This window comes from Oculina patagonica, chromosome 3 (assembly GCF_052425735.1).
Source record: "Oculina patagonica isolate OP01 chromosome 3, crgOcupat, whole genome shotgun sequence".
Taxonomy (NCBI): Eukaryota; Metazoa; Cnidaria; class Anthozoa; order Scleractinia; family Oculinidae; genus Oculina; species Oculina patagonica.
The window spans coordinates 27,342,437-27,349,942 of NC_135760.1; positions in this window are offsets into that span (position 1 = coordinate 27,342,437).

Here is a 7,506-nt window from a genome sequence, read left to right on the forward strand (position 1 = left end):
AAAGAAATAATTTCAACGATTAAGAAATGTGTAAGCAAGCGCAACAAAATCAAGCCAAATCAGATGAGCCATCCAGGGTCTTGTTAATACTGACCTGTATTATACTTTTTTGTAAACAGAAAGAAAATAAACGCGTGTGTGTTGTACGCCTAGCTCAGAATAACAGAACTCACCAAGACAATACAAAGACATGCACTCGGCATGATCTACATGTATTGAAATTCCGCGAATCTGATTCTATCATCGTTCTCTGTTCGCTGGATGGCACGTGATCGCGCGCGTTGCTCTTGAAAGGGAAAATTGTTCTTGGTATTTGACAACTGGTTTATAGTATTACTCATAGAGCGTAATAAAATAATTAGACAACTCGCCTTCGTTTTCTAGGAACCAAAATGGGGATAAGCGAGCTCATTAACGAAGAACGGAAAATTTGCTTAGGGACAACCTTTTACCCTGTTAACGAACCTCTTAACATGTTATGTGCTACATGTATACGGTAGAATCTTGAAGAAAATTAAAAGTCTTCTACTGAACCAGGAATGACAGCATCGAAGTGGGAAGCCTGTTACAAGGGCTACGGTAAAACTCCAAAAATAAGTCCTGGGCTTTCACTTGCTCAACGTCCATTTCAGGTAGGCTAATTCTCGAGGAGGGCTCATATACGGGGGGTTTTTTGGATGAAAATTTGCGTTTAAAGAATGTTTGGAATGTCTGGAAATTTTACGAGCATACAAGAATACCACATGGTAAAACTCTCCAAACATACTGGTTATGCAACGCTTTTGAGTGGTATACTTAACAATTATTTCTCGAGACACTTGTATTTTCACGAGCCTTTAGGCGAGTGTGTATACCAATAAAAAAGTTAAAAGTGGGATGTTCCTTGGTATACCACGAGAAAGTGTTGTGTAACTAGTCCTCTCGTTTTAGCGGACACGCTCGGGGCGTCGTTGAGTGTCCGTTATAGCGAGAGTCCGTATTAGCGGGAGTCATTTCCAGTCAAACCCTCTTGCCGGGATCTGGATTTTGTCCGTAATACCGAGTGTCCGCAAGGCGAGAGTTGACTGTATTTTATACCATACCATAGAAAATACGCTCACTAAATTTTATCGAGAAAAAGATCGCAGCGCACGATGGGAAGGATGGGTTGAATACTGTCGAATATACAACAGCTTTCCTGTATTCTGATTGGCATGGTATAAATAGCATTGTATAGCATGGTATAAATAGCATTATAGCACAACTAAGGTAAAGCGCGCGCTCTGATTGGTTAATTTACCGTCTACTATTTGCCCATGGGTGTGCGCTGACGTATGTCTTCAACCTGAGCGCGCGCGCTGATCTGATGCGACATGGCACAAGAAAGTGCAAAAATATAATAAAGTTCTCACTAAATGAGTTGAAAGTGCCTTTAAAGTAGTTAAAAGTTCCAGACGTTTCGGGCTTAGCCCTTCATCAGTGGAAAGTCAGGATTTCAGTTAAAAAAAGTGCTGCTACTTCACGAGTGCTGCTACTTCACGAGTTTATACATATTTTCTCGATTTTCCTGAGAATTTGATAACGCTGAAAGAATTTTAGGCATAAGGCACGCCATGGACTTTTTACTATCCATGGGCACGCCTAAAATCGAAAATTCAAAAAGTTTGTTTGTTTTTTCTTTTAGGTTGTCGTCAGCGTTTGCGCGAGCACTACACGCATTTGTTTAAATAAGCGCGCGCACTTTTACCTCAAAAAACTGTAATAAATCGCCTAAAAGTTGTGCTATAAAACAAATGGTAAACTACATAGCGTACACTATTTAGTTATGACTGTACTTGGGAGGCTTGCTAAGCACTCAAGAAGCTAGAGTCGTACTCGGCTATCGCCTCGTGCGACTCTTACGCTTCTTTCGTGCTTAGCAACCTCCCGCGTACATCCATAACTCAATAGTGTACGCTATGGCGTTTACCATTTGTTAAGTATCAAATGTAAAAGACGTTCTGTGTACACTTTTCAACAAATGGTAAACGCCATAGCGTACACTATTGAGTTTTAGTATAAACTCAGCCGTGTTCTATTGAAAATCCGCGAATCTGATTGGTTCTCCCACTGTTTTCTATTTTAACAATAGAGTGTTTCTGTCGAGGAACTATCTGCTGATAGTTGCCCCGCGGAAATTTGATGTTCTTAAAACAAATATTAGCCTGAGAAGCGAAGCTTCGAGGGCAAATATGCTAGTTTTAAGAACATTAAATTTCCAAGGGGCAACTATCAGACCGACAGATTCGCTAAGCAATTTTACGGTTTGTCGTTGTTACAAATCAAACACTGAGGATGATTTTACCAGCAAACTTCTAAGCATTGTTGGGACGTGTTAAAAAAATCCCTGAATTGTTCAAATTAGTGATAAAAGCATGAAACTTTCACAGATTACTAATGACCCCAAGGGTAGTAAATCCTGATATAGGGCCAAGCCGATTTAAGCTCTGGAGGCGGGAACTGCGCATGACTGAAACTTCCCAACATGAAAACGAGGCTGCAAAATATAAATCCCTCTAAGGCTCGTATTCATGTTTGAATTTGCAAAAAAAAATACCCAGAAGTGACATTTAAGTCATTTCCAATCTTTTAAGATTTATTTCAGGTCTTTCGACATCGTCGCGTGCTTGTAAAGCTTGCAAACATTCGCCATGCTTGGGTAACCTGTGGTAAAACTAGATATAACACTTTCTTGTGATTACAATATTTCTTTTTTTGTCGAAAATGCCTTTTCCCAGCAAGGACAACCTTTTTTGATCGCTCATAATCTCAGCGTTATCAATGATAGCCCATAACACTTAACACAAGGCCTGGGTACCCTGTGGTAAAAATAGAAATTCAGCTTTCCTGCTACGAAAATATTTCTTTTTGTTTACAAATAATCCTTTTCTGGTAAGAGGAGGTTTCTCAAGTTGTTTCCTTTCAAAACCTAATAATGCTAGGCTGGTAGACCATGATACTTAAACAGCTGGATAAGGTATCTGTTCCCTGTGGCCTGTCGGCTTCTAAAGACTGAATTCGAGAAATTTATTAAAAATATTTCTTCAAATGTGATAGAAATGTGTGAGCATGCACCTTGTTCATAACAGAGATTGATAAAAATAGCAAATTGATAGAAAACTGATAGAAAACCAGTGAAATTTATGAAATAAGCTATTACTAGTACCCATGCCCCTAGCGGTTTCCAAGATGGCTGCGCCCATGAGTACTTGCAGTGATATCAGGTAAGCAATCAGCTTTGAATTTTGAATGAAAAAGACAATGTTTTTCTTTTAACACCATAAGTAACTAATCGTTTACTTTAATTGCCAATAGTTAATAAACTTTTAAAACAATTAATTGAGATAAAAAAATAAATTACGATAAAAGCTTAGAACGATGTTCGTTTAGTAGATTAGATGATCATCAGTGAAGTTAAGCTTCGATTGTGTTGTAGATAAAATGGATTGGAACAAGTGCATTATATGCCAAAAGAGTAGCAAGGAAAGTTTGCAGTGTCTAGCAAACTCAAAAAGAAAAGATGTGGACAGTGGGTATGTCTCATTTGCTCGTTTACTTGAGGTATTTCAAAGTTTTGGAGTTAGTGTGACATACTGTGAGATCGACCTTGTAGATTCCAATCGAAAACTGGAGCAAGTTCTTTTAGAAAACAACGCACGATGGCACAAGTCTTGTAGAGACAACTTTAATAGTACTAAACTCGGACGTGTTAAGAGAAAGGTTAGAGACAACGGTGATGGAGAAGAGGCCGAGGAAGGAGCAACCAGAGAGGAGACAATCTCCAGTCCTGTGAAGACTAGGCGAACTAGTACTGGCCTGAATAAACCAAACCAACAAACTCCCCAATGTTTTTTCTGTGAAAAAGAAGATCGTTCTGAAAATCTCCACTTAGCATTAACGCCAGATGTAGACGAGAGGGTTCGGGAATGCGCTACTCTTCTTAGCGATAGCAAGCTTTTTGCAAAACTTTCCAGTGGCGATTTGACTGCCATTGACGCTAAATACCATTCAAAGTGCCTTACAAATCTGTACAATAGGACTAGATCATTGAAGAAACAACAAGTATCGGAGGCTTGCGATGCCGGTACAGTGGAACCAAGTGAACTTGCATTTGCAGAGCTGGTTGCTTATATCGAAGAGGTCTTAGAAGACAATTAGCCCTTATTAACCCTGTCTGATTTAGTGAAGTTTTACACTTCAAGACTTCAACATTACTTGAAGGCTGAATGCGGAAAGGTTAATGCGACTCGGCTCAAGGAAAGGATATTGGAGACCTTTCCATCCCTTACCGCCCATAGTGAAGGCAGGGAAGTTCAACTTGCATTGCAAGATGAAGTTGGAGCTATGTTAAGGAGAGCTAAACAGTTGGATTCAGATGCAATGAACTTAGCACGAGCCGCACACATAGTGAGAAGAGATATATTGAACGTTAAGAATACTTTCAATGGTTCATTTCCACCCGAGTGCCAGAAAGATTCTGTCCCTGCTTCGCTGCTAACACTACTTGGCATGATTGTTAAAGGTCCAGCAACGAATGTCGACCCACATGAGAGCCAAGCTTGTCTGACGATCGCTCAGTTGATAGTTTACAATCCATCAAGAGAGCTCGAACTCGACCTGACGCCACTGGCAGTACGCATCATATAAGAGCGAGAGAGTGTCCACTTCCGATCTACACAGCGCTGAAAATACATGGTTCGACTAGAGACAGATCGCTAATTGATACTTTTTACAATCTCGGTATCTCAATATCCTATGATAGGCTCATTTCTGTTTCCACCGAAACCACAAACAGTGTTTTAGAAAGATATGAACGCGAAGGTGTCGTCTGCCCTTCTAAACTTAGAGTGGGACTCTTTACAACTTCAGCAGTCGATAATATCGATCATAATACAAGCTCGACATCTGCACATGGCTCTTTTCATGGCACTGCAATTTCTCTTGTGCAACATCCATTAGAAGGGCAGCTAGGAACAGGGAGAGATCCTGACACCTTTGATGCAACTAAGCCAATGGTCACTAAGAAAATAGCCACTTTACCATCAAGTTATAGCGAGTTAACCCCTATTGCATTGCCAGCTAGTGACCTTAAAGCACCAGAGCTCCCACGTGGTACATTGATTCCTGTTTCTACCAGAGATGATATCCAAAGTATTCAAGAGGAGGAGGACTGGCTCCGCAACACTGAGCATTTGATAGCAGGGGAGAAGCTAGGGCCAAAGGACTTTGTGTCATGGGCGGCATTCAGAGCAGAGAAATCTTCTCTGAGTAGGCGATACCCAGCAATCATCTCTCTCTTGCCAATGTTTGTAGAAAACGCTCATTCTCTGGCGATGATTGCGCACAGTATGAAAGTGGTCAAGATGGCTATACACCATGTCAACAGGTCTCAAGTTCCCGTAATCACCCTTGACCAGCCGTTGTTTGCCTTGGCAAAGCAACTTCAATGGTTGTTGGCGGAATTCAATGAAGACTGCTTCGTAGTTATGCTCGGGGGACTTCATATTGAGATGGCAGCCTTCAAAATGCTGGGAAAGTGGGTTAGTGGAAGTGGCTGGGCAGAAGCAATCTGTAATGCTGGGGTGGCGACGCAAGGCGTGGCAGAGTCGTTCCTAACAGCTAGCCATATTACCCGTACGCGCCGCGCCCACCAGGTGACAGCTGCTAGTTTGTTTGTCCTGATGCGCACAGCATACAAGAACTACAAAGCCAGAATGAAAGAGGATGAGCGTCCGATGTCTGAAGAAGAATGGAAGAAGGCTATGGCTGAAAAGTGCCCCCAGTTCCGATATTGGGCTACAGTGCTGGATTTGGAATTGACCTGCTTGCGTCTAGTAAGAGCGTTTAGAGAAGCCAACTTCAACATGTATGTGCAGTCCGTACGAGATTTACTACCCTGGATGTTTGCAATGGATCATGGGAACTATGCAAGATGGCTGTCCGTACATTATCGCGATATGTGTATCCTTTCTTCCAAGCATCCTGATGTGTACAATCATTTCCAGGAAGGCTGCTTTACTGTGCACAAGACCTCAAGGCGGTTCTCGTCAATTGCGCTCGACCACGCTCATGAGCAAGTTAATGCAGAAGTGAAAGGCGACGGAGGGGCGGTCGGTCTAACTGAAAACCCAGCTGCACTAAGACGATGGATGGTGGCGGGTCCTGAGATTGCTCGGATGATTCAAGAATTCGAGGGAGACAACTCAACAACCGACGAGTATGGCCACCACGAGCAGAAGCAAGGCATTCAAAATGCATTTGCGAAAGACGTCATCAACACGATATCTTTGTTTGGGGAACTGGGTAACCCTTTCAAGGAAGAAGGTCCGCATCTTATGGCACTCCACACAAGGGATATAATGGACGACTCTGTCATCTCAACTGTGAAAAACGCAAGGAAACTTGGAGAAGATCAGCTTAATGCTTTTCTCAAGGAGCGTCTTATAGATCGAAGCAAGCCAGTTTCAGATCCCTTGAAGAGGAATAACCTTCCAACTCTTGACGCCCCAAAGAAAAAGAATGTCTCGAAGGATAGAGCTAAAGTGTGTGTTTTGAAGGAAGACTGCTCGTTATTTTCTCGCCTCTACATAGCCTGTCAAGTCCGAGATGGCGACTTGGAAGATTTCTTCAAGTATGAGAATCATCCTTGGCCACCATCATTGTCACACCTTGGGAAGCTCAGAGGAGGCCAAAAAGCAGACCTACTGACATGTTTGCCCCAAAATAATCAAACGCCAGCAACAGCAGACGCAGTGATTCTCGATGGTGCTGTCATCGTACAGATGCTGAAACCAGGATTAGCAGCCACATTCGAAGAGTTCTCAAAATTCGTGTTTCTTCCCTGTGTCCTGAAGCACCTTGAAACTGCCAATCGAGTTGACCTGGTGTGGGATGTCTACAAGAGTGATTCTTTAAAAAAAGCGCTGAGAGAAAAAAGGGGCTCTGGTCAAAGACGTAAAGTCCTGGAATCGACCAGAATTCCTAAAGATTGGAAAGGATTCCTCAGGGTCGATGAGAACAAGGATGAATTGTTCAAACTTCTTGCTAACAAGGTATGGAACCAGTTTGTTTACTAGTGTACATTAACAGCAACAATATATGACTGAGCTACTGTATGCACACTTCAGGGCTTGCATTAAAACGCTATTTATATTGCAGGCTGTGTCCGTGGAACTGCCCGAAGGCAAAACTGTCTATTCTACCTATGGGACTGATGTCATCTCCTCTTCACAAAGAAGAAACCTGGAGCTTCTGGCACCATGTACGCATGAAGAGGCTGACACCCGTCTTATGGTTCATGCAATGGATGCGGCTTCCAGCGGATGTAAGCGTATAAGGATAAGGAGCAACGACACAGATGTCATAGTCCTAGCTATCGCAATAGCTAACACCCTATCTGCACACGAAGTCTGGGTCACCTATGGAACTGGCAAGAATGTACACAGCATACCTGCTCATTCCGTAGCGACCTCCTTAGGCCCGAAAGCT